The sequence below is a fragment of the Hyperolius riggenbachi genome, chromosome 2 (assembly GCF_040937935.1).
Source record: "Hyperolius riggenbachi isolate aHypRig1 chromosome 2, aHypRig1.pri, whole genome shotgun sequence".
Taxonomy (NCBI): domain Eukaryota; kingdom Metazoa; phylum Chordata; class Amphibia; order Anura; family Hyperoliidae; genus Hyperolius; species Hyperolius riggenbachi.
In genome coordinates, this window is record NC_090647.1 from 140,478,465 (window position 1) to 140,500,309 (window position 21,845).

The window sequence follows — 21,845 nt, forward strand, 5'->3', positions numbered from 1 at the left end:
CCTTGGAGATTACCTGCGGCCACACTAAGCCGAAAGCGCCCGCTCTCGTCAGATCGCGGAAGCTAAGCGGCTTCAGGCCTGGTTAGTAGCTGCATGGGAGACCGGCTGTGAACCCCAGGTGCTGCAGGCGTTTTTTTGGGTTTGAGGCCCAATGGCTATGAGCACGCGTGGGAAGCCTCACCTTCAAGGCGTCGGAACGGCGCCCTGGAGGTTGCCTGCGGCCACACTAAGCCGAAAGCGCCCGCTCTCGTCAGATTGCGGAAGCTAAGCAGCTTCAGGCCTGGTTAGTAGCTGCATGGGAGACCGGCTGTGAACCCCAGGTGCTGCAGGTGTTTTTTTGGATTTGAGACCCAACGGCTATGAGCACGCGTGGGAAGCCTCACCTTCAAGGCGCCGGAACGGCGCCCTGGAGGATGCCTGCGGCCACACTAAGCCGAAAGCGCCCGCTCCCGTCAGATCGCGGAAGCTAAGCGGCTTCAGGCCTGGTTAGTAGCTGCATGGGAGACCGGCTGTGAACCCCAGGTGCTGCAGGCGTTTTTTTGGGTTTGAGGCACAATGGCTATGAGCACGCGTGGGAAGCCTCACCTTCAAGGCGCCGGAACGGCGCCTTGGAGGTTGCCTGCGGCCACACTAAGCCGAAAGTGCCCGCTCTCGTCAGATCGCGGAAGCTAAGCGGCTTCAGGCCTGGTTAGTAGCTGCATGGGGGACCGGCTGTGAACCCCAGGTGCTGCAGGCGTTTTTTTGGGTTTGAGGCCCAATGGCTATGAGCACGCGTGGGAAGCGTCACCTTCAAGGCGCCGGAACGGCGCCCTGGAGGTTGCCTGCGGCCACACTAAGCCGAAAGCGCCCGCTCTCGTCAGATCGCGGAAGCTAAGCGGCTTCAGGCTTGGTTAGTAGCTGCATGGGAGACCGGCTGTGAACCCCAGGTGCTGCAGGCGTTTTTTGGGTTTGGGACCCAATGGCTATGAGCACGCGTGGGAAGCCTCACCTTCAAGGCGCCGGAACGGCGCCCTGGAGGTTGCCTGCGGCCACACTAAGCCGAAAGCACCCGCTCTCGTCAGATTGCGGAAGCAAAGCGGCTTCAGGCCTGGTTAGTAGCTGCATGGGAGACCGGCTGTGAACCCCAGGTGCTGCAGGCGTTTTTTTGGGTTTGAGGCCCAATGGCTATGAGCACGCGTGGGAAGCCTCACCTTCAAGGCGCCGGAACGGCGCCTTGGAGATTGCCTGCGGCCACACTAAGCCGAAAGCGCCCACTCTCGTCAGATCGCGGAAGCTAAGCGGCTTCAGGCCTGGTTAGTAGCTGCATGGGAGACCGGCTGTGAACCCCAGGTGCTGCAGGTGTTTTTTTGGGTTTGAGGCCCAATGGCTATGAGCACGCGTGGGAAGCCTCACCTTCAAGGCGCCGGAACAGCGCCCTGGAGATTGCCTGCGGCCACACTAAGCCGAAAGCGCCCGCTCTCGTCAGATCGCGGAAGCTAAGCGGCTTCAGGCCTGGTTAGTAGCTGCATGGGAGACCGGCTGTGAACCCCAGGTGCTGCAGGCATTTTTTTGGGTTTGAGGCCCAATGGCTATGAGCACGCGTGGGAAGCCTCACCTTCAAGGCGCCGGAACGGCGCCTTGGAGGTTTCCTGCGGCCACACTAAGCCGAAAGCGCCCGCTCTCGTCAGATCGTGGAAGCTAAGCGGCTTCAGGCCTGGTTAGTAGCTGCATGGGAGACCGGCTGTGAACCCCAGGTGCTGCAGGTGTTTTTTTGGGTTTGAGGCCCAATGGCTATGAGCACGCGTGGGAAGCCTCACCTTCAAGGCGCCGGAACGGCGCCCTGGAGGTTGCCTGCGGCCACACTAAGCCGAAAGCGCCCGCTCTCGGCAGATCGCGGAAGCTAAGCGGCTTCAGGCCTGGTTAGTAGCTGCATGGGAGACCGGCTGTGAACCCCAGGTGCTGCAGGCGTTTTTTTTGGGTTTGAGGCCCAATGGCTATGAGCACGCGTGGGAAGCCTCACCTTCAAGGCGCCGGAACGGCACATTGGAGGTTACCTGCGGCCACACTAAGCCGAAAGCGCCCGCTCTCGTCAGATCGCGGAAGCTAAGCGGCTTCAGGCCTGGTTAGTAGCTGCATGGGAGACTGGCTGTGAACCCCAGGTGCTGCAGGCGTTTTTTTGGGTTTGAGGCCCAATGGCTATGAGCACGCGTGGGAAGCCTCAACTTCAAGGCGCCGGAGCGGCGCCTTGGAGGTTGCCTGCGGCCACACTAAGCCGAAAGCGCCCGCTCTCGTCAGATCGCGGAAGCTAAGCGGCTTCAGGCCTGGTTAGTAGCTGCATCGGAGACCGGCTGTGAACCCCAGGTGCTGCAGGCGTTTTTTTGGGTTTGAGGCCCAATGGCTATGAGCACGCGTGGGAAGCCTCACCTTCAAGGCGTCGGAACGGCGCCCTGGAGGTTTCCTGCGGCCACACTAAGCCGAAAGCGCCCGCTCTCGTCAGATCGCGGAAGCTAAGCAGCTTCAGGCCTGGTTAGTAGCTGCATGGGAGACCGGCTGTGAACCCCAGGTGCTGCAGGTGTTTTTTTGGGTTTGAGACCCAATGGCTATGAGCACGCGTGGGAAGCCTCACCTTCAAGGCGCCGGAACGGCGCCCTGGAGGTTGCCTGCGGCCACACTAAGCCGAAAGCGCCCGCTCTCGTCAGATCGCCGAAGCTAAGCGGCTTCAGGCCTGGTTAGTAGCTGCATGGTAGACCGGCTGTGAACCCCAGGTGCTGCAGGCGTTTTTTTGGGTTTGAGGCCCAATGGCTATGAGCACACGTGGGAAGCCTCACCTTCAAGGCGCCGGAACGGCGCCTTGGAGGTTGCCTGCGGCCACACTAAGCCGAAAGCGCCCGCTCTCGTCAGATCGCGGAAGCTAAGCGGTTTCAGGCCTGGTTAGTAGCTGCATGGGAGAACGGCTGTGAACCCCAGGTGCTGCAGGCGTTTTTTTGGGTTTGAGGCCCAATGGCTATGAGCACGCGTGGGAAGCGTCACCTTCAAGGCGCCGGAACGGCGCCCTGGAGGTTGCCTGCGGCCACACTAAGCCGAAAGCGCCCGCTCTCGTCAGATCGCGGAAGCTAAGCGGCTTCAGGCTTGGTTAGTAGCTGCATGGGAGACCGGCTGTGAACCCCAGGTGCTGCAGGCGTTTTTTGGGTTTGAGACCCAATGGCTATGAGCACGCGTGGGAAGCCTCACCTTCAAGGCGCCGGAACGGCGCCCTGGAGGTTGCCTGCGGCCACACTAAGCCGAAAGCACCCGCTCTCGTCAGATTGCGGAAGCTAAGCGGCTTCAGGCCTGGTTAGTAGCTGCATGGGAGACCGGCTGTGAACCTCAGGTGCTGCAGGTGTTTTTTTGGGTTTGAGGCCCAATGGCTATGAGCACGCGTGGGAAGCCTCACCTTCAAGGCGCCGGAACGGCGCCTTGGAGGTTGCCTGCGGCCACACTAAGCCGAAAGCGCCCGCTCTCGTCAGATCGCGGAAGCTAAGCGGTTTCAGGCCTGGTTAGTAGCTGCATGGGAGACCGGCTGTGAACCCCAGGTGCTGCAGGCGTTTTTTTGGGTTTGAGGCCCAATGGCTATGAGCACGCGTGGGAAGCCTCACCTTCAAGGCGCCGGAACGGCGCCCTGGAGCTTGCCTGCGGCCACACTAAGCCGAAAGCGCCTGCTCTCGTCAGGTCGCGGAAGCTAAGCGGCTTCAGGCCTGGTTAGTAGCTGCATGGGAGACCGGCTGTGAACCCCAGGTCCTGCAGGTGTTTTTTTGGGTTTGAGGCCCAATGGCTATGAGCACGCGTGGGAAGCGTCACCTTCAAGGCGCCGGAACGGCGCCCTGGAGGTTGCCTGCGGCCACACTAAGCCGAAAGCGCCCGCTTTCGTCAGATCGTGGAAGCTAAGCGGCTTCAGGCCTGGTTAGTAGCTGCATGGGAGACCGGCTGTGAACCCCAGGTGCTGCAGGCGATTTTTTGGGTTTGAGACCCAATGGCTATGAGCACGCGTGGGAAGCCTCACCTTCAAGGCGCCGGAACGGCGCCCTGGAGATTGCCTGCGGCCACACTAAGCCGAAAGTGCCCGCTCTCGTCAGATCGCGGAAGCTAAGCGGCTTCAGGCCTGGTTAGTAGCTGCATGGGAGACCGGGTGTGAACCCCAGGTGCTGCAGGCGTTTTTTTGGGTTTGAGGCCCAATGGCTATGAGCACGCGTGGGTAGCCTCACCTTCAAGGCGCCGGAACGGCGCCTTGGAGGTTGCCTGCGGCCACACTAAGCCGAAAGCGCCCGCTCTCGTCAGATCGTGGAAGCTAAGCGGCTTCAGGCCTGGTTAGTAGCTGCATGGGAGACCGGCTGTGAACCCCAGGTGCAGCAGGCGTTTTTTTGGGTTTGAGGCCCAATGGCTATGAGCACGCGTGGGAAGCCTCACCTTCAAGGCGCCGGAACGGCGGCTTGGAGGATGCCTGCGGCCACACTAAGCCGAAAGCGCCTGCTCTCGTCAGATCGCGGAAGCTAAGCGGCTTCAGGCCTGGTTAGTAGCTGCATGGGAGACCGGCTGTGAACCCCAGGTGCTGCAGGCGTTTTTTTGGGTTTGAGGCCCAATGGCTATGAGCACGCGTGGGAAGCCTCACCTTCAAGGCGCCGGAACGGCGCCCTGGAGGTTGCCTGCGGCCACACTAAGCCGAAAGCGCCCGCTCTCGTCAGATCGCGGAAGCTAAGCGGCTTCAGGCCTGGTTAGTAGCTGCATTGGAGACCGGCTGTGAACCCCAGGTGCTGCAGGCGTTTTTTTGGGTTTGAGGCCCAATGGCTATGAGCACGCGTGGGAAGCCTCACCTTCAAGGCGCCGGATCGGCGCCCTGGAGGTTGCCTGCGGCCACACTAAGCCGAAAGCGCCCGCTCTCGTCAGATTGCGGAAGCTAAGCGGCTTCAGACCGGCTGTGAACCCCAGGTGCTGCAGGTGTTTTTTTGGGTTTGAGGCCCAATGGCTATGAGCACGCGTGGGAAGCCTCACCTTCAAGGCGCCGGAACGGCACCCTGGAGGTTGCCTGCGGCCACACTAAGCCGAAAGCGCCCGCTCTCGTCAGATTGCGGAAGCTAAGCGGCTTCAGGCCTGGTTAGTAGCTGCATGGGACACCGGCTGTGAACCCCAGGTGCTGCAGGCGTTTTTTGGGTTTGAGGCCCAATGGCTATGAGCACGCGTGGGAAGCCTCACCTTCAAGGCGCCGGAACGGCGCCCTGTAGGTTGCCTGCGGCCACACTAAGCCGAAAGCGCCCGCTCTCGTCAGATCGCGGAAGCTAAGCGGCTTCAGGCCTGGTTAGTAGCTGCATGGGAGACCGGCTGTGAACCCCAGGTGCTGCAGGTGTTTTTTTGGGTTTGAGGCCCAATGGCTATGAGCACGCGTGGGAAGCCTCACCTTCAAGGCGCCGGAACGGCGCCCTGGAGGTTGCCTGCGGCCACACTAAGCCGAAAGCGCCCGCTCTCGTCAGATTGCGGAAGCTAAGCGGCTTCAGGCCTGGTTAGTAGCTGCATGGGAGACCGGCTGTGAACCCCAGGTGCTGCAGGTGTTTTTTTGGGTTTGAGGCCCAATGGCTATGAGCACGCGTGGGAAGCGTCACCTTCAAGGCGCCGGAACGGCGCCCTGGAGGTTGCCTGCGGCCACACTAAGCCGAAAGCGCCCGCTCTCGTCAGATCGTGGAAGCTAAGCGGCTTCAGGCCTGGTTAGTAGCTGCATGGGAGACCGGCTGTGAACCCCAGGTGCTGCAGGCGTTTTTTTGGGTTTGAGACCCAATGGCTATGAGCACGCGTGGGAAGCCTCACCTTCAAGGCGCCGGAACGGCGCCTTGGAGGTTGCCTGCGGCCACACTAAGCCGAAAGCGCCCGCTCTCGTCAGATCGTGGAAGCTAAGCGGCTTCAGGCCTGGTTAGTAGCTGCATGGGAGACCGGCTGTGAACCCCAGGTGCTGCAGGTGTTTTTTTGGGTTTGAGGCCCAATGGCTATGAGCACGCGTGGGAAGCCTCACCTTCAAGGCGCCGGAACGGCATCTTGGAGGTTGCCTGCGGCCACACTAAGCCGAAAGCGCCCGCTCTCGTCAAATCGCGGAAGCTAAGCGGCTTCAGGCCTGGTTAGTAGCTGCATGGGAGACCGGCTGTGAACCCCAGGTGCTGCAGGCGTTTTTTTGGGTTTGAGGCTCAATGGCTATGAGCACGCGTGGGAAGCCTCACCTTCAAGGCGCCGGAACGGCGCCCTGGAGGTTCCCTGCGGCCACACTAAGCCGAAAGCGCCCGCTCTCGTCAGATCGCGGAAGCTAAGCGGCTTCAGGCCTGGTTAGTAGCTGCATGGGAGACCGGCTGTGAACCCCAGGTGCTGCAGGCGTTTTTTTGGGTTTGAGGCCCAATGGCTATGAGCACGCGTGGGAAGCCTCACCTTCAAGGCGCCGGAACGGCGCCTTGGAGGTTGCCTGCGGCCACACTAAGCCGAAAGCGCCCGCTCTCGTCAGATCGCGGAAGCTAAGCGGCTTCAGGCCTGCTCATAGCCATTGGGCCTCAAACCCAAAAAAACGCCTGCAGCACCTGGGGTTCACAGCCGGTCTCCCATGCAGCTACTAACCAGGCCTGAAACCGCTTAGCTTCCGCGATCTGACGAGAGCGGGCGCTTTCGGCTTAGTGTGGCCGCAGTAACCTCCAAGGCGCCGTTCCGGCGCCTTGAAGGTGAGGCTTCCCACGCGTGCTCATAGCCATTGGGCCTCAAACCCCCAAAAAACGCCTTCAGCACCTGGGGTTCACAGCCGGTCTCCCATGCAGCTACTAACCAGGCCTGAAGCCGCTTAGCTTCCGCGATCTGACGAGAGTGGGCGCTTTCGGCTTAGTGTGGCCGCAGGCTACCTCCAAGGCGCCGTTACGGCGCCTTGAAGGTGAGGCTTCCCACGCGTGCTCATAGCCATTGGGCCTCAAATCCAAAAATACGCCTGCAGCACCTGGGGTTCACAGCCGGTCTCCCATGCAGCTACTAACCAGGCCTGAAGCCGCTTAGCTTCCGCGATCTGACGAGAGTGGGCGCTTTCGGCTTAGTGTGGCCGCAGGCAACCTCCAAGGCGCCGTTCCGGCGCCTAGAAGGTGAGGCTTCCCACGCGTGCTCATAGCCATTGGGCCTCAAACCCAAAAAACGCCTGCAGCACCTGGGGTTCACAGCCGGTGTCCCATGCAGCTACTAACCAGGCCTGAAGCCGATTAGCTACCGCAATCTGACGAGAGCGGGCGCTTTCGGCTTAGTGTGGCCGCAGGCAACCTCCAGGGCGCCGATCCGGCGCCTTGAAGGTGAGGCTTCCCACGCGTGCTCATAGCCATTGGGCCTCAAACCCAAAAAAATGCCTGCAGCACCTGGGGTTCACAGCCGGTCTCCCATGCAGCTACTAACCAGGCCTGAAGCCACTTAGCTTCCGTGATCTGACGAGAGCGGGCGCTTTCGGCTTAGTGTGGCCGCAGGTAACCTCCAGGGCGCCGTTCCGGCGCCTTGAAGGTGAGGCTTCCCACGCGTGCTCATAGCCATTGGGACTCAAACCCAAAAAAACGCCTGCAGCACCTGGGGTTCACAGCCGGTCTCCCATGCAGCTACTAACCAGGCCTGAAACCGCTTAGCTTCCGCGATCTGACGAGAGCGGGCGCTTTCGGCTTAGTGTGGCCGCAGGCCGCCTCCAAGGCGCCGTTCCGGCGCCTTGAAGGTGAGGCTTCCCACGCGTGCTCATAGCCATTGGGCCTCAAACCCAAAAAAACGCCTGCAGCACCTGGGGTTCACAGCCGGTCTCCCATGCAGCTACTAACCAGGCCTGAAGCCGCTTAGCTTCCGCAATCTGACGAGAGCGGGCGCTTTCGGCTTAGTGTGGCCGCAGGCAACCTCCAGTGCGCCGTTCCGGCGCCTTGAAGGTGAGGCTTCCCACGCGTGCTCATAGCCATTGGGCCTCAAACCCAAAAAAAAGCCTGCAGCACCTGGCGTTCACAGCTGGTCTCCCATGCAGCTACTAACCAGGCCTGAAGCCGCTCAGCTTCCGCGACCTGTCGAGAGCGGACGCTTTCGGCTTAGTGTGGCCGCAGGGAACCTCCAAGACGCCGTTCCGGCGCCTTGAAGGTGAGGCTTCCCACGCGTGCTCATAGCCATTGGGCCTCAAACCCAAAAAAATGCCTGCAGCACCTGGGGTTCACAGCCGGTCTCCCATGCAGCTACTAACCAGGCCTGAAGCCGCTTAGCTTCCGCGATCTGACGAGAGCGGGCGCTTTCGGCTTAGTGTGGCCACAGGCAACCTCCAACGCGCCGTTCCGGCGCCTTGAAGGTGAGGCTTCCCACGCGTGCTCATAGCCATTGAGCCTCAAACCCAAAATAACGCCTGCAGCACCTGGGGTTCACAGCCGGTCTCCCATGCAGCTACTAACCAGGCCTGAAGCCACTTAGCTTCCGCGATCTGACGAGAGCGGGCGCTTTCGGCTTAGTGTGGCCGCAGGCAAACTCCAATGCGCCGTTCCGGCGCCTTGAAGGTGAGGCTTCCCACGCGTGCTCATAGCCATTGGGCCTCAAACCCAAAAAAACGCCTGCAGCACCTGGGGTTCACAGCCGGTCTCCCATGCAGCTACTAACCAGGGCTGAAGCCACTTAGCTTCCGCGATCTGACGAGAGCGGGCGCTTTCGGCTTAGTGTGGCCGCAGGCAAACTCCAAGGCGCCGTTCCGGCGCCTTGAAGGTGAGGCTTCCCACGCGTGCTCATAGCCATTGGGCCTCAAACCCAAAAAAACGCCTGCAGCACCTGGGGTTCACAGCCGATCTCCCATGCAGCTACTAACCAGGCCTGAAGCCACTTAGCTTCCGCGATCTAACGAGAGCGGGCGCTTTCGGCTTAGTGTGGCCGCAGGCAAACTCCAAGGCGCCGCTCCGGCGCCTTGAAGGTGAGGCTTCCCACGCGTGCTCATAGCCATTGGGCCTCAAACCCAAAAAAACACCTGCAGCACCTGGGGTTCACAGCCGGTCTCCCATGCAGCTACTAACCAGGCCTGAAGCCGCTTAGCTTCCGCGATCTGACGAGAGCGGGCGCTTTCGGCTTAGTGTGGCCGCAGGCAACCTCCAGGGCGCCGTTCCGGCGCCTTGAAGGTGAGGCTTCCCACGCGTGCTCATAGCCATTGGGCTTCAAACCCAAAACAATGCCTGCAGCACCTGGGGTTCACAGCCGGTCTCCCATGCAGCTACTAACCAGGCCTGAAGCCACTTAGCTTCCGCGATCTGACGAGAGCGGGCGCTTTCGGCTTAGTGTGGCCGCAGGCAACCTCCAAGGCGCCGTTCCGGCGCCTTGAAGGTGAGGCTTCCCACGCGTGCTCATAGCCATTGGGCCTCAAACCCAAAACAATGCCTGCAGCACCTGGGGTTCACAGCCGGTCTCCCATGCAGCTACTAACCAGGCCTGAAGCCGCTTAGCTTCCGCGATCTGACGAGAGCGGGCGCTTTCGGCTTAGTGTGGCCGCAGGAAACCTCCAAGGCGCCGTTCCGGCGCCTTGAAGGTGAGGCTTCCCACGCGTGCTCATAGCCATTGGGCCTCAAACCCAAAACAATGCCTGCAGCACCTGGGGTTCACAGCCGGTCTCCCATGCAGCTACTAACCAGGCCTGAAGCCGCTTAGCTTCCGCGATCTGACGAGAGCGGGCGCTTTCGGCTTAGTGTGGCCGCAAGCAACCTCCAGGGCGCCCTTCCGGCGCCTTGAAGGTGAGGCTTCCCACGCGTGCTCATAGCCATTGGGCCTCAAACCCAAAACAACGCCTGCAGCACCTGGGGTTCACAGCCGGTCTCCCATGCAGCTACTAACCAGGCCTGAAGCCGCTTAGCTTCCGCGATCTGACGAGAGCGGGCGCTTTCGGCTTAGTGTGGCCGCAGGCAACCTCCAGGGCGCCGTTCCGGCGCCTTGAAGGTGAGGCTTCCCACACGTGCTCATAGCCATTGGGCCTCAAACCCAAAACAATGCCTGCAGCACCTGGGGTTCACAGCCGGTCTCCCATGCAGCTACTAACCAGGCCTGAAGCACGCTTAGCTTCCGCGATCTGACGAGAGCGGGCGCTTTCGGCTTGGTGTGGCCGCAGGCAACCTCCAAGGCGCCGTTCCGGCGCCTTGAAGGTGAGGCTTCCCACGCGTGCTCATAGCCATTGGGCCTCAAACCCAAAACAACGCCTGCAGCACCTGGGGTTCACAGCCGGTCTCCCATGCAGCTACTAACCAGGCCTGAAGCCGCTTAGCTTCCGCGATCTGATGAGAGCGGGCGCTTTCGGCTTAGTGTGGCCGCAGGCAACCTCCAGGGCGCCGTTCCGGCGCCTTGAAGGTGAGGCTTCCCACGCGTGCTCATAGCCATTGGGCCTCAAACCCAAAACAATGCCTGCAGCACCTGGGGTTCACAGCCGGTCTCCCATGCAGCTACTACCCAGGCCTGAAGCGCTTAGCTTCCGCGATCTGACGAGAGCGGGCGCTTTCGGCTTGGTGTGGCCGCAGGCAACCTCCAAGGCGCCGTTCCGGCGCCTTGAAGGTGAGGCTTCCCACGCGTGCTCATAGCCATTGGGCCTCAAACCCAAAACAACGCCTGCAGCACCTGGGGTTCACAGCCGGTCTCCCATGCAGCTACTAACCAGGCCTGAAGCCGCTTAGCTTCCGCGATCTGACGAGAGCGGGCGCTTTCGGCTTAGTGTGGCCGCAGGCAACCTCCAGGGCGCCGTTCCGGCGCCTTGAAGGTGAGGCTTCCCACGCGTGCTCATAGCCATTGGGCCTCAAACCCAAAACAATGCCTGCAGCACCTGGGGTTCACAGCCGGTCTCCCATGCAGCTACTAACCAGGCCTGAAGCCGCTTAGCTTCCGCGATCTGACGAGAGCGGGCGCTTTCGGCTTAGTGTGGCCGCAGGCAACCTCCAAGGCGCCGTTCCGGCGCCTTGAAGGTGAGGCTTCCCACGCGTGCTCATAGCCATTGGGCCTCAAACCCAAAACAACGCCTGCAGCACCTGGGGTTCACAGCCGGTCTCCCATGCAGCTACTAACCAGGCCTGAAGCCGCTTAGCTTCTGCGATCTGACGAGAGCGGGCGCTTTCGGCTTAGTGTGGCCGCAGGCAACCTCCAAGGCGCCGTTCCGGCGCCTTGAAGGTGAGGCTTCCCACGCGTGCTCATAGCCATTGGGCCTCAAACCCAAAACAATGCCTGCAGCACCTGGGGTTCACAGCCGGTCTCCCATGCAGCTACTAACCAGGCCTGAAGCCGCTTAGCTTCCGCGATCTGACGAGAGCGGGCGCTTTCGGCTTGGTGTGGCCGCAGGCCACCTTCCAGGGCGCCGTTCCGGCGCCTTGAAGGTGAGGCTTCCCACGCGTGCTCATAGCCATTGGGCCTCAAACCCAAAACAATGCCTGCAGCACCTGGGGTTCACAGCCGGTCTCCCATGCAGCTACTAACCAGGCCTGAAGCCGCTTAGCTTCCGCGATCTGACGAGAGCGGGCGCTGTCGGCTTGGTGTGGCCGCAGGCAACCTTCAAGGCGCCGTTCCGGCGCCTTGAAGGTGAGGCTTCCCACGCGTGCTCATAGCCATTGGGCCTCAAACCCAAAACAATGCCTGCAGCACCTGGGGTTCACAGCCAGTCTCCCATGCAGCTACTAACCAGGCCTGAAGCCGCTTAGCTTCCGCGATCTGACGAGAGCGGGCGCTTTCGGCTTAGTGTGGCCGCAGGCAACCTCCAAGGCGCCGTTCCGGCGCCTTGAAGGTGAGGCTTCCCACGCGTGCTCATAGCCATTGGGCCTCAAACCCAAAACAACGCCTGCAGCACCTGGGGTTCACAGCCGGTCTCCCATGCAGCTACTAACCAGGCCTGAAGCCGCTTAGCTTCCGCGATCTGACGAGAGCGGGCGCTTTCGGCTTAGTGTGGCCGCAGGCAACCTCCAGGGCGCCGTTCCGGCGCCTTGAAGGTGAGGCTTCCCACGCGTGCTCATAGCCATTGGGCTTCAAACCCAAAACAATGCCTGCAGCACCTGGGGTTCACAGCCGGTCTCCCATGCAGCTACTAACCAGGCCTGAAGCCACTTAGCTTCCGCGATCTGACGAGAGCGGGCGCTTTCGGCTTAGTGTGGCCGCAGGCAACCTCCAAGGCGCCGTTCCGGCGCCTTGAAGGTGAGGCTTCCCACGCGTGCTCATAGCCATTGGGCCTCAAACCCAAAACAACGCCTGCAGCACCTGGGGTTCACAGCCGGTCTCCCATGCAGCTACTAACCAGGCCTGAAGCCGCTTAGCTTCCGCGATCTGACGAGAGCGGGCGCTTTCGGCTTAGTGTGGCCGCAGGCAACCTCCAGGGCGCCGTTCCGGCGCCTTGAAGGTGAGGCTTCCCACGCGTGCTCATAGCCATTGGGCCTCAAACCCAAAACAATGCCTGCAGCACCTGGGGTTCACAGCCGGTCTCCCATGCAGCTACTAACCAGGCCTGAAGCCGCTTAGCTTCCGCGATCTGACGAGAGCGGGCGCTTTCGGCTTAGTGTGGCCGCAGGAAACCTCCAAGGCGCCGTTCCGGCGCCTTGAAGGTGAGGCTTCCCACGCGTGCTCATAGCCATTGGGCCTCAAACCCAAAACAATGCCTGCAGCACCTGGGGTTCACAGCCGGTCACCCATGCAGCTACTAACCAGGCCTGAAGCCGCTTAGCTTCCGCGATCTGACGAGAGCGGGCGCTTTTGGCTTAGTGTGGCCGCAGGCAACCTCCAGGGCGCCGTTCCGGCGCCTTGAAGGTGAGGCTTCCCACGCGTGCTCATAGCCATTGGGCCTCAAACCCAAAACAATGCCTGCAGCACCTGGGGTTCACAGCCGGTCTCCCATGCAGCTACTAACCAGGCCTGAAGCCGCTTAGCTTCCGCGATCTGACGAGAGCGGGCGCTTTCGGCTTAGTGTGGCCGCAAGCAACCTCCAGGGCGCCGTTCCGGCGCCTTGAAGGTGAGGCTTCCCACGCGTGCTCATAGCCATTGGGCCTCAAACCCAAAACAACGCCTGCAGCACCTGGGGTTCACAGCCGGTCTCCCATGCAGCTACTAACCAGGCCTGAAGCCGCTTAGCTTCCGCGATCTGACGAGAGCGGGCGCTTTCGGCTTAGTGTGGCCACAGGCAACCTCCAGGGCGCCGTTCCGGCGCCTTGAAGGTGAGGCTTCCCACACGTGCTCATAGCCATTGGGCCTCAAACCCAAAACAATGCCTGCAGCACCTGGGGTTCACAGCCGGTCTCCCATGCAGCTACTAACCAGGCCTGAAGCCGCTTAGCTTCCGCGATCTGACGAGAGCGGGCGCTTTCGGCTTGGTGTGGCCGCAGGCAACCTCCAAGGCGCCGTTCCGGCGCCTTGAAGGTGAGGCTTCCCACGCGTGCTCATAGCCATTGGGCCTCAAACCCAAAACAACGCCTGCAGCACCTGGGGTTCACAGCCGGTCTCCCATGCAGCTACTAACCAGGCCTGAAGCCGCTTAGCTTCCGCGATCTGATGAGAGCGGGCGCTTTCGGCTTAGTGTGGCCGCAGGCAACCTCCAGGGCGCCGTTCCGGCGCCTTGAAGGTGAGGCTTCCCACGCGTGCTCATAGCCATTGGGCCTCAAACCCAAAACAATGCCTGCAGCACCTGGGGTTCACAGCCGGTCTCCCATGCAGCTACTAACCAGGCCTGAAGCGCTTAGCTTCCGCGATCTGACGAGAGCGGGCGCTTTCGGCTTGGTGTGGCCGCAGGCAACCTCCAAGGCGCCGTTCCGGCGCCTTGAAGGTGAGGCTTCCCACGCGTGCTCATAGCCATTGGGCCTCAAACCCAAAACAACGCCTGCAGCACCTGGGGTTCACAGCCGGTCTCCCATGCAGCTACTAACCAGGCCTGAAGCCGCTTAGCTTCCGCAATCTGACGAGAGCGGGCGCTTTCGGCTTAGTGTGGCCGCAGGCAACCTCCAGGGCGCCGTTCCGGCGCCTTGAAGGTGAGGCTTCCCACGCGTGCTCATAGCCATTGGGCCTCAAACCCAAAACAATGCCTGCAGCACCTGGGGTTCACAGCCGGTCTCCCATGCAGCTACTAACCAGGCCTGAAGCCGCTTAGCTTCCGCGATCTGACGAGAGCGGGCGCTTTCGGCTTGGTGTGGCCGCAGGCAACCTCCAGGGCGCCGTTCCGGCGCCTTGAAGGTGAGGCTTCCCACGCGTGCTCATAGCCATTGGGCCTCAAACCCAAAACAATGCCTGCAGCACCTGGGGTTCACAGCCGGTCTCCCATGCAGCTACTAACCAGGCCTGAAGCCGCTTAGCTTCCGCGATCTGACGAGAGCGGGCGCTTTCGGCTTAGTGTGGCCGCAGGCAACCTCCAAGGCGCCGTTCCGGCGCCTTGAAGGGGAGGCTTCCCACGCGTGCTCATAGCCATTGGGCCTCAAACCCAAAACAACACCTGCAGCACCTGGGGTTCACAGCCGGTCCCCCATGCAGCTACTAACCAGGCCTGAAGCCGCTTAGCTTCCGCGATCTGACGAGAGCGGGCGCTTTCGGCTTAGTGTGGCCGCAGGCAACCTCCAAGGCGCCGTTCCGGCGCCTTGAAGGTGAGGCTTCCCACGCGTGCTCATAGCCATTGGGCCTCAAACCCAAAACAACGCCTGCAGCACCTGGGGTTCACAGCCGGTCTCCCATGCAGCTACTAACCAGGCCTGAAGCCGCTTAGCTTCCGCGATCTGACGAGAGCGGGCGCTTTCGGCTTAGTGTGGCCGCAGGCAACCTCCAGGGCGCCGTTCCGGCGCCTTGAAGGTGAGGCTTCCCACGCGTGCTCATAGCCATTGGGCCTCAAACCCAAAACAATGCCTGCAGCACCTGGGGATCACAGCCGGTCTCCCATGCAGCTACTAACCAGGCCTGAAACCGCTTAGATTCCGCGATCTGACGAGAGCGGGCGCTTTCGGCTTAGTGTGGCCGCAGGCAACCTCCAAGGCGCCGTTCCGGCGCCTTGAAGGTGAGGCTTCCCACGCGTGCTCATAGCCATTGGGCCTCAAACCCAAAACAACGCCTGCAGCACCTGGGGTTCACAGCCGGTCTCCCATGCAGCTACTAACCAGGCCTGAAGCCGCTTAGCTTCCGCGATCTGACGAGAGCCGGCGCTTTCGGCTTAGTGTGGCCGCAGGCAACCTCCAAGGCGCCGTTCCGGCGCCTTGAAGGTGAGGCTTCCCACGCGTGCTCATAGCCATTGGGCCTCAAACCCAAAACAACGCCTGCAGCACCTGGGGTTCACAGCCGGTCTCCCATGCAGCTACTAACCAGGCCTGAAGCCGCTTAGCTTCCGCGATCTGACGAGAGCGGGCGCTTTCGGCTTAGTGTGGCCGCAGGCAACCTCCAGGGCGCCGTTCCGGCGCCTTGAAGGTGAGGCTTCCCACGCGTGCTCATAGCCATTGGGCCTCAAACCCAAAACAATGCCTGCAGCACCTGGGGTTCACAGCCGGTCTCCCATGCAGCTACTAACCAGGCCTGAAGCCGCTTAGCTTCCGCGATCTGACGAGAGCGGGCACTTTCGGCTTGGTGTGGCCGCAGGCAACCTCCAAGGCGCCGTTCCGGCGCCTTGAAGGTGAGGCTTCCCACGCGTGCTCATAGCCATTGGGCCTCAAACCCAAAACAACGCCTGCAGCACCTGGGGTTCACAGCCGGTCTCCCATGCAGCTACTAACCAGGCCTGAAGCCGCTTAGCTTCCGCGATCTGACGAGAGCGGGCGCTTTCGGCTTAGTGTGGCCGCAGGCAACCTCCAGGGCGCCGTTCCGGCGCCTTGAAGGTGAGGCTTCCCACGCGTGCTCATAGCCATTGGGCCTCAAACCCAAAACAATGCCTGCAGCACCTGGGGTTCACAGCCGGTCTCCCATGCAGCTACTAACCAGGCCTGAAGCCGCTTAGCTTCCACGATCTGACGAGAGCGGGCGCTTTCGGCTTAGTGTGGCCGCAGGCAACCTCCAAGGCACCGTTCCGGCGCCTTGAAGGTGAGGCTTCCCACGCGTGCTCATAGCCATTGGGCCTCAAACCCAAAACAACGCCTGCAGCACCTGGGGTTCACAGCCGGTCTCCCATGCAGCTACTAACCAGGCCTGAAGCCGCTTAGCTTCCGCGATCTGACGAGAGCGGGCGCTTTCGGCTTAGTGTGGCCGCAGGCAACCTCCAATGCGCCGTTCCGGCGCCTTGAAGGTGAGGCTTCCCACGCGTGCTCATAGCCATTGGGCCTCAAACCCAAAACAATGCCTGCAGCACCTGGGGTTCACAGCCGGTCTCCCATGCAGCTACTAACCAGGCCTGAAGCCGCTTAGCTTCCGCAATCTGACGAGAGCGGGCGCTTTCGGGTTGGTGTGGCCGCAGGCAACCTCCAAGGTGCCGTTCCGGCGCCTTGAAGGTGAGGCTTCCCACGCGTGCTCATAGCCATTGGGCCTCAAACCCAAAACAACGCCTGCAGCACCTGGGGTTCACAGCCGGTCTCCCATGCAGCTACTAACCAGGCCTGAAGCCGCTTAGCTTCCGCGATCTGACGAGAGCGGGCGCTTTCGGCTTAGTGTGGCCGCAGGCAACCTCCAGGGCGCCGTTCCGGCGCCTTGAAGGTGAGGCTTCCCACGCATGCTCATAGCCATTGGGCCTCAAACCCAAAACAATGCCTGCAGCACCTGGGGTTCACAGCCGGTCTCCCATGCAGCTACTATCCAGGCCTGAAGCCGCTTAGCTTCCGCGATCTGACGAGAGCGGGCGCTTTCGGCTTAGTGTGGCCGCAGGCAACCTCCAGGGCGCCGTTCCGGCGCCTTGAAGGTGAGGCTTCCCACGCGTGCTCATAGCCATTGGGCCTCAAACCCAAAACAATGCCTGCTGCACCTGGGGTTCACAGCCGGTCTCCCATGCAGCTACTAACCAGGCCTGAAGCCGCTTAGCTTCCGCGATCTGACGCTGTCGGCTTAGTGTGGCCGCAGGCAACCTCCAGGGCGCCGTTCCGGCGCCTTGAAGGTGAGGCTTCCCACGCGTGCTCATAGCCATTGGGCCTCAAACCCAAAACAATGCCTGCAGCACCTGGGGTTCACAGCCGGTCTCCCATGCAGCTACTAACCAGGCCTGAAGCCGCTTAGCTTCCGCAATCTGACGAGAGCGGGCGCTTTCGGCTTGGTGTGGCCGCAGGCAACCTCCAAGGCGCCGTTCCGGCGCCTTGAAGGTGAGGCTTCCCACGCGTGCTCATAGCCATTGGGCCTCAAACCCAAAACAACGCCTGCAGCACCTGGGGTTCACAGCCGGTCTCCCATGCAGCTACTAACCAGGCCTGAAGCCGCTTAGCTTCCGCGATCTGACGAGAGCGGGCGCTTTCGGCTTAGTGTGGCCGCAGGCAACCTCCAGGGCGCCGTTCCGGCGCCTTGAAGGTGAGGCTTCCCACGCGTGCTCATAGCCATTGGGCCTCAAACCCAAAACAATGCCTGCAGCACCTGGGGTTCACAGCCGGTCTCCCATGCAGCTACTAACCAGGCCTGAAGCCGCTTAGCTTCCGCGATCTGACGAGAGCGGGCGCTTTCGGCTTGGTGTGGCCGCAGGCAACCTCCAAGGCGCCGTTCCGGCGCCTTGAAGGTGAGGCTTCCCACGCGTGCTCATAGCCATTGGGCCTCAAACCCAAAACAACGCCTGCAGCACCTGGGGTTCACAGCCGGTCTCCCATGCAGCTACTAACCAGGCCTGAAGCCGCTTAGCTTCCGCGATCTGACGAGAGCGGGCGCTTTCGGCTTAGTGTGGCCGCAGGCAACCTCCAGGGCGCCGTTCCGGCGCCTTGAAGGTGAGGCTTCCCACGCGTGCTCATAGCCATTGGGCCTCAAACCCAAAACAATGCCTGCAGCACCTGGGGTTCACAGCCGGTCTCCCATGCAGCTACTAACCAGGCCTGAAGCCGCTTAGCTTCCGCGATCTGACGAGAGCGGGCGCTTTCGGCTTGGTGTGGCCGCAGGCAACCTCCAAGGCGCCGTTCCGGCGCCTTGAAGGTGAGGCTTCCCACGCGTGCTCATAGCCATTGGGCCTCAAACCCAAAACAACGCCTGCAGCACCTGGGGTTCACAGCCGGTCTCCCATGCAGCTACTAACCAGGCCTGAAGCCGCTTAGCTTCCGCGATCTGACGAGAGCGGGCGCTTTCGGCTTAGTGTGGCCGCAGGCAACCTCCAGGGCGCCGTTCCGGCGCCTTGAAGGTGAGGCTTCCCACGCGTGCTCATAGCCATTGGGCCTCAAACCCAAAACAATGCCTGCAGCACCTGGGGTTCACAGCCGGTCTCCCATGCAGCTACTAACCAGGCCTGAAGCCGCTTAGCTTCCGCGATCTGACGCTTTCGGCTTAGTGTGGCCGCAGGCAACCTCCAAAGCGCCGTTCCGGCGCCTTGAAGGTGAGGCTTCCCACGCGTGCTCATAGCCATTGGGCCTCAAACCCAAAACAACGCCTGCAGCACCTGGGGTTCACAGCCGGTCTCCCATGCAGCTACTAACCAGGCCTGAAGCCGCTTAGCTTCCGCGATCTGACGCTTTCGGCTTAGTGTGGCCGCAGGCAACCTCCAAGGCGCCGTTCCGGCGCCTTGAAGGTGAGGCTTCCCACGCGTGCTCATAGCCATTGGGCCTCAAACCCAAAACAACGCCTGCAGCACCTGGGGTTCACAGCCGGTCTTCCATGCAGCTACTAACAAGGCCTGAAGCCGCTTAGCTTCCGCGATCTGACGAGAGCGGGCGCTTTCGGCTTAGTGTGGCCGCAGGCAACCTCCAGGGCGCCGTTCCGGCGCCTTGAAGGTGAGGCTTCCCACGCGTGCTCATAGCCATTGGGCCTCAAACCCAAAACAATGCCTGCAGCACCTGGGGTTCACAGCCGGTCTCCCATGCAGCTACTAACCAGGCCTGAAGCCGCTTAGCTTCCGCGATCTGACGAGAGCGGGCGCTTTCGGCTTAGTGTGGCCGCAGGCAACCTCCAGGGCGCCGTTCCGGCGCCTTGAAGGTGAGGCTTCCCACGCGTGCTCATAGCCATTGGGCCTCAAACCCAAAACAATGCCTGCAGCACCTGGGGTTCACAGCCGGTCTCCCATGCAGCTACTAACCAGGCCTGAAGCCGCTTAGCTTCCGCGATCTGACGAGAGCGGGCGCTTTCGGCTTAGTGTGGCCGCAGGCAACCTCCAGGGCGCCGTTCCGGCGCCTTGAAGGTGAGGCTTCCCACGCGTGCTCATAGCCATTGGGCCTCAAACCCAAAACAATGCCTGCAGCACCTGGGGTTTACAGCCGGTCTCCCATGCAGCTACTAACCAGGCCTGAAGCCGCTTAGCTTCCGCGATCTGACGAGAGCGGGCGCTTTCGGTTTAGTGTGGCCGCAGGCAACCTCCAGGGCGCCGTTCCGGCGCCTTGAAGGTGAGGCTTCCCACGCGTGCTCATAGCCATTGGGCCTAAAACCCAAAACAACGCCTGCAGCACCTGGGGTTCACAGCCGGTCTCCCATGCAGCTACTAACCAGGCCTGAAGCCGCTTAGCTTCCGCGATCTGACGAGAGCGGGCGCTTTCGGCTTAGTGTGGCCGAAGGCAACCTCCAAGGCGCCGTTCCGGCGCCTTGAAGGTGAGGCTTCCCACGCGTGCTCATAGCCATTGGGCCTCAAACCCAAAACAACGCCTGCAGCACCTGGGGTTCACAGCCGGTCTCCCATGCAGCTACTAACCAGGCCTGAAGCCGCTTAGCTTCCGCAATCTGACGAGAGCGGGCGCTTTCGGCTTAGTGTGGCCGCAGGCGACCTCCAGGGCGCCGTTCCGGCGCCTTGAAGGTGAGGCTTCCCACGCGTGCTCATAGCCATTGGGCCTCAAACCCAAAACAATGCCTGCAGCACCTGGGGTTCACAGCCGGTCTCCCATGCAGCTACTAACCAGGCCTGAAGCCGCTTAGCTTCCGCGATCTGACGAGAGCGGGCGCTTTCAGCTTAGTGTGGCCGCAGGCAACCTCCAAGGCGCCGTTCCGGCGCCTTGAAGGTGAGGCTTCCCACGCGTGCTCATAGCCATTGGGCCTCAAACCCAAAACAACGCCTGCAGCACCTGGGGTTCACAGCCGGTCTCCCATGCAGCCACTAACCAGGCCTGAAGCCGCTTAGCTTCCGCAATCTGACGAGAGCGGGCGCTTTCGGCTTAGTGTGGCCGCAGGCAAACTCCAAGGCGCCGTTCCGGCGCCTTGAAGGTGAGGCTTCCCACGCGTGCTCATAGCCATTGGGCCTCAAACCCAAAACAACGCCTGCAGCACCTGGGGTTCACAGCCGGTCTCCCATGCAGCTACTAACAAGGCCTGAAGCCGCTTAGCTTCCGCGATCTGACGAGAGCGGGCGCTTTCGGCTTAGTGTGGCCGCAGACAACCTCCAGGGCGCCGTTCCGGCGCCTTGAAGGTGAGGCTTCCCACGCGTGCTCATAGCCATTGGGCCTCAAACCCAAAACAATGCCTGCAGCACCTGGGGTTCACAGCCGGTCTCCCATGCAGCTACTAACCAGGCCTGAAGCCGCTTAGCTTCCGCGATCTGACGAGATCGGGCGCTTTCGGCTTAGTGTGGCCGCAGGCAACCTCTAAGGCGCCGTTACGGCGCCTTGAAGGTGAGGCTTCCCACGCGTGCTCATAGCCATTGGGCCTCAAACCCAAAACAATGCCTGCAGCACCTGGGGTTCACAGCCGGTCTCCCATGCAGCTACTAACCAGGCCTGAAGCCGCTTAGCTTCCGCGATCTGACGAGAGCGGGCGGTTTCGGCTTAGTGTGGCCGCAGGCAACCTCCAAGGCGCCGTTCCGGCGCCTTGAAGGTGAGGCTTCCCACGCGTGCTCATAGCCATTGGGCCTCAAACCCAAAACAATGCCTGCAGCACCTGGGGTTCACAGCCGGTCTCCCATGCAGCTACTAACCAGGCCTGAAGCCGCTTAGCTTCCGCGATCTGACGAGAGCGGGCGCTTTCGGCTTAGTGTGGCCACAGGCAACCTCCAAGGCGCCGTTCCGGCGCCTTGAAGGTGAGGCTTCCCACGCGTGCTCATAGCCATTGGGCCTCAAACCCAAAACAACGCCTGCAGCACCTGGGGTTCACAGCCGGTCTCCCATGCAGCTACTAACCAGGCCTGAAGCCGCTTAGCTTCCGCGATCTGACGAGAGCGGGCGCTTTCGGCTTAGTGTGGCCGCAGGCAACCTCCAGGGCGCCGTTCCGGCGCCTTGAAGGTGAGGCTTCCCACGCGTGCTCATAGCCATTGGGCCTCAAACCCAAAACAATGCCTGCAGCACCTGGGGTTCACAGCCGGTCTCCCATGCAGCTACTAACCAGGCCTGAAGCCGCTTAGCTTCCACGATCTGACGAGAGCGGGCGCTTTCGGCTTAGTGTGGTCGCAGGCAACCTCCAAGGCGCCGTTCCGGCGCCTTGAAGGTGAGGCTTGCCACGCGTGCTCATAGCCATTGGGCCTCAAACCCAAAACAACGCCTGCAGCACCTGGGGTTCACAGCCGGTCTCCCATGCAGCTACTAACCAGGCCTGAAGCCGCTTAGCTTCCGCGATCTGACGAGAGCGGGCGCTTTCGGCTTAGTGTGGCCGCAGGCAACCTCCAGGGCGCCGTTCCGGCGCCTTGAAGGTGAGGCTTCCCACGCGTGCTCATAGCCATTGGGCCTCAAACCCAAAACAATGTCTGCAGCACCTGGGGTTCACAGCCGGTCTCCCATGCAGCTACTAACCAGGCCTGAAGCCGCTTAGCTTCCGCGATCTGACGAGAGCGGGCGCTTTCGGCTTGGTGTGGCCGCAGGCAACCTCCAAGTCGCCGTTCCGGCGCCTTGAAGGTGAGGCTTCCCACGCGTGCTCAT

The 21,845-nt window shown here is 61.7% G+C and overlaps 28 non-coding genes and 76 pseudogenes across 28 annotated transcripts; 31 read left to right on the plus strand and 73 right to left on the minus strand.

Annotated features, from left to right (window-relative positions):
- Positions 1-11: 11 nt before the first annotated feature.
- Positions 12-130, plus strand: LOC137558144 (5S ribosomal RNA; annotated as a pseudogene).
- Positions 131-213: 83 nt separating this feature from the next.
- On the plus strand, positions 214-332 carry LOC137551012 (5S ribosomal RNA; annotated as a pseudogene).
- Positions 333-415: 83 nt separating this feature from the next.
- LOC137557382 (5S ribosomal RNA) lies at positions 416-534 on the plus strand. Its single transcript, XR_011029561.1, has one exon. It is a non-coding gene; the product is annotated as a 5S ribosomal RNA (ribosomal RNA).
- An 83-nt stretch (positions 535-617) lies between these two features.
- On the plus strand, positions 618-736 carry LOC137557909 (5S ribosomal RNA; annotated as a pseudogene).
- Positions 737-819: 83 nt separating this feature from the next.
- Positions 820-938, plus strand: LOC137557601 (5S ribosomal RNA; annotated as a pseudogene).
- An 82-nt stretch (positions 939-1,020) lies between these two features.
- On the plus strand, positions 1,021-1,139 carry LOC137559407 (5S ribosomal RNA; annotated as a pseudogene).
- An 83-nt stretch (positions 1,140-1,222) lies between these two features.
- LOC137549407 (5S ribosomal RNA) lies at positions 1,223-1,341 on the plus strand (annotated as a pseudogene).
- Positions 1,342-1,424: 83 nt separating this feature from the next.
- LOC137556505 (5S ribosomal RNA) lies at positions 1,425-1,543 on the plus strand. The gene has a single exon (XR_011029153.1). It is a non-coding gene; the product is annotated as a 5S ribosomal RNA (ribosomal RNA).
- Positions 1,544-1,626: 83 nt separating this feature from the next.
- Positions 1,627-1,745, plus strand: LOC137548665 (5S ribosomal RNA; annotated as a pseudogene).
- An 83-nt stretch (positions 1,746-1,828) lies between these two features.
- LOC137547626 (5S ribosomal RNA) lies at positions 1,829-1,947 on the plus strand (annotated as a pseudogene).
- Positions 1,948-2,031: 84 nt separating this feature from the next.
- On the plus strand, positions 2,032-2,150 carry LOC137548488 (5S ribosomal RNA; annotated as a pseudogene).
- Positions 2,151-2,233: 83 nt separating this feature from the next.
- On the plus strand, positions 2,234-2,352 carry LOC137549097 (5S ribosomal RNA; annotated as a pseudogene).
- Positions 2,353-2,435: 83 nt separating this feature from the next.
- LOC137548869 (5S ribosomal RNA) lies at positions 2,436-2,554 on the plus strand (annotated as a pseudogene).
- Positions 2,555-2,637: 83 nt separating this feature from the next.
- On the plus strand, positions 2,638-2,756 carry LOC137549977 (5S ribosomal RNA; annotated as a pseudogene).
- An 83-nt stretch (positions 2,757-2,839) lies between these two features.
- LOC137549637 (5S ribosomal RNA) lies at positions 2,840-2,958 on the plus strand (annotated as a pseudogene).
- An 83-nt stretch (positions 2,959-3,041) lies between these two features.
- LOC137557602 (5S ribosomal RNA) lies at positions 3,042-3,160 on the plus strand (annotated as a pseudogene).
- An 82-nt stretch (positions 3,161-3,242) lies between these two features.
- LOC137548271 (5S ribosomal RNA) lies at positions 3,243-3,361 on the plus strand (annotated as a pseudogene).
- An 83-nt stretch (positions 3,362-3,444) lies between these two features.
- LOC137557187 (5S ribosomal RNA) lies at positions 3,445-3,563 on the plus strand (annotated as a pseudogene).
- Positions 3,564-3,646: 83 nt separating this feature from the next.
- LOC137552627 (5S ribosomal RNA) lies at positions 3,647-3,765 on the plus strand (annotated as a pseudogene).
- An 83-nt stretch (positions 3,766-3,848) lies between these two features.
- On the plus strand, positions 3,849-3,967 carry LOC137548745 (5S ribosomal RNA; annotated as a pseudogene).
- An 83-nt stretch (positions 3,968-4,050) lies between these two features.
- Positions 4,051-4,169, plus strand: LOC137558212 (5S ribosomal RNA; annotated as a pseudogene).
- An 83-nt stretch (positions 4,170-4,252) lies between these two features.
- LOC137549539 (5S ribosomal RNA) lies at positions 4,253-4,371 on the plus strand (annotated as a pseudogene).
- Positions 4,372-4,454: 83 nt separating this feature from the next.
- LOC137557777 (5S ribosomal RNA) lies at positions 4,455-4,573 on the plus strand (annotated as a pseudogene).
- Positions 4,574-4,656: 83 nt separating this feature from the next.
- On the plus strand, positions 4,657-4,775 carry LOC137548627 (5S ribosomal RNA; annotated as a pseudogene).
- A 261-nt stretch (positions 4,776-5,036) lies between these two features.
- Positions 5,037-5,155, plus strand: LOC137548693 (5S ribosomal RNA; annotated as a pseudogene).
- Positions 5,156-5,237: 82 nt separating this feature from the next.
- On the plus strand, positions 5,238-5,356 carry LOC137557271 (5S ribosomal RNA; annotated as a pseudogene).
- Positions 5,357-5,439: 83 nt separating this feature from the next.
- Positions 5,440-5,558, plus strand: LOC137548301 (5S ribosomal RNA; annotated as a pseudogene).
- An 83-nt stretch (positions 5,559-5,641) lies between these two features.
- LOC137558608 (5S ribosomal RNA) lies at positions 5,642-5,760 on the plus strand (annotated as a pseudogene).
- An 83-nt stretch (positions 5,761-5,843) lies between these two features.
- On the plus strand, positions 5,844-5,962 carry LOC137548185 (5S ribosomal RNA; annotated as a pseudogene).
- Positions 5,963-6,045: 83 nt separating this feature from the next.
- On the plus strand, positions 6,046-6,164 carry LOC137547931 (5S ribosomal RNA; annotated as a pseudogene).
- An 83-nt stretch (positions 6,165-6,247) lies between these two features.
- Positions 6,248-6,366, plus strand: LOC137559143 (5S ribosomal RNA; annotated as a pseudogene).
- Positions 6,367-6,551: 185 nt separating this feature from the next.
- On the minus strand, positions 6,552-6,670 carry LOC137549469 (5S ribosomal RNA; annotated as a pseudogene).
- An 83-nt stretch (positions 6,671-6,753) lies between these two features.
- On the minus strand, positions 6,754-6,872 carry LOC137552034 (5S ribosomal RNA; annotated as a pseudogene).
- An 83-nt stretch (positions 6,873-6,955) lies between these two features.
- On the minus strand, positions 6,956-7,074 carry LOC137548049 (5S ribosomal RNA; annotated as a pseudogene).
- Positions 7,075-7,156: 82 nt separating this feature from the next.
- Positions 7,157-7,275, minus strand: LOC137551852 (5S ribosomal RNA; annotated as a pseudogene).
- Positions 7,276-7,358: 83 nt separating this feature from the next.
- Positions 7,359-7,477, minus strand: LOC137550583 (5S ribosomal RNA; annotated as a pseudogene).
- An 83-nt stretch (positions 7,478-7,560) lies between these two features.
- On the minus strand, positions 7,561-7,679 carry LOC137557188 (5S ribosomal RNA; annotated as a pseudogene).
- An 83-nt stretch (positions 7,680-7,762) lies between these two features.
- LOC137558784 (5S ribosomal RNA) lies at positions 7,763-7,881 on the minus strand (annotated as a pseudogene).
- An 83-nt stretch (positions 7,882-7,964) lies between these two features.
- LOC137553993 (5S ribosomal RNA) lies at positions 7,965-8,083 on the minus strand (annotated as a pseudogene).
- An 83-nt stretch (positions 8,084-8,166) lies between these two features.
- On the minus strand, positions 8,167-8,285 carry LOC137556674 (5S ribosomal RNA). The gene has a single exon (XR_011029314.1). It is a non-coding gene; the product is annotated as a 5S ribosomal RNA (ribosomal RNA).
- Positions 8,286-8,368: 83 nt separating this feature from the next.
- On the minus strand, positions 8,369-8,487 carry LOC137558040 (5S ribosomal RNA; annotated as a pseudogene).
- An 83-nt stretch (positions 8,488-8,570) lies between these two features.
- Positions 8,571-8,689, minus strand: LOC137549375 (5S ribosomal RNA; annotated as a pseudogene).
- An 83-nt stretch (positions 8,690-8,772) lies between these two features.
- Positions 8,773-8,891, minus strand: LOC137549100 (5S ribosomal RNA; annotated as a pseudogene).
- An 83-nt stretch (positions 8,892-8,974) lies between these two features.
- On the minus strand, positions 8,975-9,093 carry LOC137557272 (5S ribosomal RNA; annotated as a pseudogene).
- Positions 9,094-9,176: 83 nt separating this feature from the next.
- On the minus strand, positions 9,177-9,295 carry LOC137557218 (5S ribosomal RNA; annotated as a pseudogene).
- Positions 9,296-9,378: 83 nt separating this feature from the next.
- LOC137557172 (5S ribosomal RNA) lies at positions 9,379-9,497 on the minus strand (annotated as a pseudogene).
- Positions 9,498-9,580: 83 nt separating this feature from the next.
- LOC137556714 (5S ribosomal RNA) lies at positions 9,581-9,699 on the minus strand. The gene has a single exon (XR_011029353.1). It is a non-coding gene; the product is annotated as a 5S ribosomal RNA (ribosomal RNA).
- Positions 9,700-9,782: 83 nt separating this feature from the next.
- Positions 9,783-9,901, minus strand: LOC137551413 (5S ribosomal RNA). Its single transcript, XR_011027020.1, has one exon. It is a non-coding gene; the product is annotated as a 5S ribosomal RNA (ribosomal RNA).
- Positions 9,902-9,984: 83 nt separating this feature from the next.
- LOC137552047 (5S ribosomal RNA) lies at positions 9,985-10,104 on the minus strand (annotated as a pseudogene).
- An 83-nt stretch (positions 10,105-10,187) lies between these two features.
- Positions 10,188-10,306, minus strand: LOC137553294 (5S ribosomal RNA). Its single transcript, XR_011027236.1, has one exon. It is a non-coding gene; the product is annotated as a 5S ribosomal RNA (ribosomal RNA).
- Positions 10,307-10,389: 83 nt separating this feature from the next.
- Positions 10,390-10,507, minus strand: LOC137551434 (5S ribosomal RNA; annotated as a pseudogene).
- Positions 10,508-10,590: 83 nt separating this feature from the next.
- LOC137551426 (5S ribosomal RNA) lies at positions 10,591-10,709 on the minus strand. Its single transcript, XR_011027022.1, has one exon. It is a non-coding gene; the product is annotated as a 5S ribosomal RNA (ribosomal RNA).
- Positions 10,710-10,792: 83 nt separating this feature from the next.
- LOC137556519 (5S ribosomal RNA) lies at positions 10,793-10,911 on the minus strand. The gene has a single exon (XR_011029165.1). It is a non-coding gene; the product is annotated as a 5S ribosomal RNA (ribosomal RNA).
- An 83-nt stretch (positions 10,912-10,994) lies between these two features.
- LOC137559508 (5S ribosomal RNA) lies at positions 10,995-11,113 on the minus strand (annotated as a pseudogene).
- An 83-nt stretch (positions 11,114-11,196) lies between these two features.
- Positions 11,197-11,315, minus strand: LOC137557613 (5S ribosomal RNA; annotated as a pseudogene).
- An 84-nt stretch (positions 11,316-11,399) lies between these two features.
- LOC137559372 (5S ribosomal RNA) lies at positions 11,400-11,518 on the minus strand (annotated as a pseudogene).
- An 83-nt stretch (positions 11,519-11,601) lies between these two features.
- Positions 11,602-11,720, minus strand: LOC137557662 (5S ribosomal RNA; annotated as a pseudogene).
- Positions 11,721-11,803: 83 nt separating this feature from the next.
- Positions 11,804-11,922, minus strand: LOC137551438 (5S ribosomal RNA). The gene has a single exon (XR_011027023.1). It is a non-coding gene; the product is annotated as a 5S ribosomal RNA (ribosomal RNA).
- An 83-nt stretch (positions 11,923-12,005) lies between these two features.
- LOC137557219 (5S ribosomal RNA) lies at positions 12,006-12,124 on the minus strand (annotated as a pseudogene).
- An 83-nt stretch (positions 12,125-12,207) lies between these two features.
- On the minus strand, positions 12,208-12,326 carry LOC137551450 (5S ribosomal RNA). The gene has a single exon (XR_011027024.1). It is a non-coding gene; the product is annotated as a 5S ribosomal RNA (ribosomal RNA).
- Positions 12,327-12,409: 83 nt separating this feature from the next.
- LOC137557173 (5S ribosomal RNA) lies at positions 12,410-12,528 on the minus strand (annotated as a pseudogene).
- Positions 12,529-12,611: 83 nt separating this feature from the next.
- LOC137557526 (5S ribosomal RNA) lies at positions 12,612-12,730 on the minus strand (annotated as a pseudogene).
- An 83-nt stretch (positions 12,731-12,813) lies between these two features.
- On the minus strand, positions 12,814-12,932 carry LOC137556715 (5S ribosomal RNA). The gene has a single exon (XR_011029354.1). It is a non-coding gene; the product is annotated as a 5S ribosomal RNA (ribosomal RNA).
- An 83-nt stretch (positions 12,933-13,015) lies between these two features.
- On the minus strand, positions 13,016-13,134 carry LOC137556938 (5S ribosomal RNA; annotated as a pseudogene).
- Positions 13,135-13,217: 83 nt separating this feature from the next.
- Positions 13,218-13,336, minus strand: LOC137557616 (5S ribosomal RNA; annotated as a pseudogene).
- Positions 13,337-13,419: 83 nt separating this feature from the next.
- LOC137553410 (5S ribosomal RNA) lies at positions 13,420-13,538 on the minus strand. The gene has a single exon (XR_011027248.1). It is a non-coding gene; the product is annotated as a 5S ribosomal RNA (ribosomal RNA).
- Positions 13,539-13,621: 83 nt separating this feature from the next.
- On the minus strand, positions 13,622-13,739 carry LOC137551926 (5S ribosomal RNA; annotated as a pseudogene).
- Positions 13,740-13,822: 83 nt separating this feature from the next.
- Positions 13,823-13,941, minus strand: LOC137558785 (5S ribosomal RNA; annotated as a pseudogene).
- Positions 13,942-14,024: 83 nt separating this feature from the next.
- Positions 14,025-14,143, minus strand: LOC137557617 (5S ribosomal RNA; annotated as a pseudogene).
- An 83-nt stretch (positions 14,144-14,226) lies between these two features.
- On the minus strand, positions 14,227-14,345 carry LOC137556530 (5S ribosomal RNA). Its single transcript, XR_011029176.1, has one exon. It is a non-coding gene; the product is annotated as a 5S ribosomal RNA (ribosomal RNA).
- An 83-nt stretch (positions 14,346-14,428) lies between these two features.
- LOC137557838 (5S ribosomal RNA) lies at positions 14,429-14,547 on the minus strand (annotated as a pseudogene).
- An 83-nt stretch (positions 14,548-14,630) lies between these two features.
- On the minus strand, positions 14,631-14,749 carry LOC137551462 (5S ribosomal RNA). The gene has a single exon (XR_011027025.1). It is a non-coding gene; the product is annotated as a 5S ribosomal RNA (ribosomal RNA).
- An 83-nt stretch (positions 14,750-14,832) lies between these two features.
- On the minus strand, positions 14,833-14,951 carry LOC137552142 (5S ribosomal RNA; annotated as a pseudogene).
- An 83-nt stretch (positions 14,952-15,034) lies between these two features.
- LOC137547857 (5S ribosomal RNA) lies at positions 15,035-15,153 on the minus strand (annotated as a pseudogene).
- Positions 15,154-15,236: 83 nt separating this feature from the next.
- Positions 15,237-15,355, minus strand: LOC137551473 (5S ribosomal RNA). Its single transcript, XR_011027026.1, has one exon. It is a non-coding gene; the product is annotated as a 5S ribosomal RNA (ribosomal RNA).
- An 83-nt stretch (positions 15,356-15,438) lies between these two features.
- On the minus strand, positions 15,439-15,557 carry LOC137559449 (5S ribosomal RNA; annotated as a pseudogene).
- Positions 15,558-15,640: 83 nt separating this feature from the next.
- LOC137551485 (5S ribosomal RNA) lies at positions 15,641-15,759 on the minus strand. Its single transcript, XR_011027027.1, has one exon. It is a non-coding gene; the product is annotated as a 5S ribosomal RNA (ribosomal RNA).
- Positions 15,760-15,842: 83 nt separating this feature from the next.
- LOC137557919 (5S ribosomal RNA) lies at positions 15,843-15,961 on the minus strand (annotated as a pseudogene).
- Positions 15,962-16,044: 83 nt separating this feature from the next.
- LOC137551497 (5S ribosomal RNA) lies at positions 16,045-16,163 on the minus strand. Its single transcript, XR_011027028.1, has one exon. It is a non-coding gene; the product is annotated as a 5S ribosomal RNA (ribosomal RNA).
- Positions 16,164-16,246: 83 nt separating this feature from the next.
- On the minus strand, positions 16,247-16,365 carry LOC137551284 (5S ribosomal RNA; annotated as a pseudogene).
- Positions 16,366-16,448: 83 nt separating this feature from the next.
- On the minus strand, positions 16,449-16,567 carry LOC137551509 (5S ribosomal RNA). Its single transcript, XR_011027029.1, has one exon. It is a non-coding gene; the product is annotated as a 5S ribosomal RNA (ribosomal RNA).
- An 83-nt stretch (positions 16,568-16,650) lies between these two features.
- LOC137550114 (5S ribosomal RNA) lies at positions 16,651-16,769 on the minus strand. The gene has a single exon (XR_011026888.1). It is a non-coding gene; the product is annotated as a 5S ribosomal RNA (ribosomal RNA).
- Positions 16,770-17,044: 275 nt separating this feature from the next.
- LOC137548418 (5S ribosomal RNA) lies at positions 17,045-17,163 on the minus strand (annotated as a pseudogene).
- Positions 17,164-17,246: 83 nt separating this feature from the next.
- Positions 17,247-17,365, minus strand: LOC137551520 (5S ribosomal RNA). Its single transcript, XR_011027030.1, has one exon. It is a non-coding gene; the product is annotated as a 5S ribosomal RNA (ribosomal RNA).
- An 83-nt stretch (positions 17,366-17,448) lies between these two features.
- Positions 17,449-17,567, minus strand: LOC137557618 (5S ribosomal RNA; annotated as a pseudogene).
- Positions 17,568-17,650: 83 nt separating this feature from the next.
- On the minus strand, positions 17,651-17,769 carry LOC137551531 (5S ribosomal RNA). The gene has a single exon (XR_011027031.1). It is a non-coding gene; the product is annotated as a 5S ribosomal RNA (ribosomal RNA).
- An 83-nt stretch (positions 17,770-17,852) lies between these two features.
- On the minus strand, positions 17,853-17,971 carry LOC137557619 (5S ribosomal RNA; annotated as a pseudogene).
- An 83-nt stretch (positions 17,972-18,054) lies between these two features.
- On the minus strand, positions 18,055-18,173 carry LOC137551543 (5S ribosomal RNA). Its single transcript, XR_011027033.1, has one exon. It is a non-coding gene; the product is annotated as a 5S ribosomal RNA (ribosomal RNA).
- Positions 18,174-18,640: 467 nt separating this feature from the next.
- On the minus strand, positions 18,641-18,759 carry LOC137550042 (5S ribosomal RNA; annotated as a pseudogene).
- An 83-nt stretch (positions 18,760-18,842) lies between these two features.
- LOC137556541 (5S ribosomal RNA) lies at positions 18,843-18,961 on the minus strand. The gene has a single exon (XR_011029187.1). It is a non-coding gene; the product is annotated as a 5S ribosomal RNA (ribosomal RNA).
- Positions 18,962-19,044: 83 nt separating this feature from the next.
- LOC137556553 (5S ribosomal RNA) lies at positions 19,045-19,163 on the minus strand. The gene has a single exon (XR_011029198.1). It is a non-coding gene; the product is annotated as a 5S ribosomal RNA (ribosomal RNA).
- Positions 19,164-19,246: 83 nt separating this feature from the next.
- LOC137547643 (5S ribosomal RNA) lies at positions 19,247-19,365 on the minus strand (annotated as a pseudogene).
- Positions 19,366-19,448: 83 nt separating this feature from the next.
- LOC137548685 (5S ribosomal RNA) lies at positions 19,449-19,567 on the minus strand (annotated as a pseudogene).
- Positions 19,568-19,650: 83 nt separating this feature from the next.
- On the minus strand, positions 19,651-19,769 carry LOC137558787 (5S ribosomal RNA; annotated as a pseudogene).
- Positions 19,770-19,852: 83 nt separating this feature from the next.
- LOC137556748 (5S ribosomal RNA) lies at positions 19,853-19,971 on the minus strand. The gene has a single exon (XR_011029388.1). It is a non-coding gene; the product is annotated as a 5S ribosomal RNA (ribosomal RNA).
- Positions 19,972-20,054: 83 nt separating this feature from the next.
- On the minus strand, positions 20,055-20,173 carry LOC137549836 (5S ribosomal RNA; annotated as a pseudogene).
- An 83-nt stretch (positions 20,174-20,256) lies between these two features.
- On the minus strand, positions 20,257-20,375 carry LOC137549211 (5S ribosomal RNA; annotated as a pseudogene).
- An 83-nt stretch (positions 20,376-20,458) lies between these two features.
- Positions 20,459-20,577, minus strand: LOC137557954 (5S ribosomal RNA; annotated as a pseudogene).
- Positions 20,578-20,660: 83 nt separating this feature from the next.
- On the minus strand, positions 20,661-20,779 carry LOC137557210 (5S ribosomal RNA; annotated as a pseudogene).
- An 83-nt stretch (positions 20,780-20,862) lies between these two features.
- On the minus strand, positions 20,863-20,981 carry LOC137556675 (5S ribosomal RNA). Its single transcript, XR_011029315.1, has one exon. It is a non-coding gene; the product is annotated as a 5S ribosomal RNA (ribosomal RNA).
- An 83-nt stretch (positions 20,982-21,064) lies between these two features.
- On the minus strand, positions 21,065-21,183 carry LOC137551554 (5S ribosomal RNA). Its single transcript, XR_011027034.1, has one exon. It is a non-coding gene; the product is annotated as a 5S ribosomal RNA (ribosomal RNA).
- Positions 21,184-21,266: 83 nt separating this feature from the next.
- On the minus strand, positions 21,267-21,385 carry LOC137548688 (5S ribosomal RNA; annotated as a pseudogene).
- An 83-nt stretch (positions 21,386-21,468) lies between these two features.
- On the minus strand, positions 21,469-21,587 carry LOC137551566 (5S ribosomal RNA). The gene has a single exon (XR_011027035.1). It is a non-coding gene; the product is annotated as a 5S ribosomal RNA (ribosomal RNA).
- An 83-nt stretch (positions 21,588-21,670) lies between these two features.
- LOC137548121 (5S ribosomal RNA) lies at positions 21,671-21,789 on the minus strand (annotated as a pseudogene).
- Between the last annotated feature and the right edge of the window lie 56 nt (positions 21,790-21,845).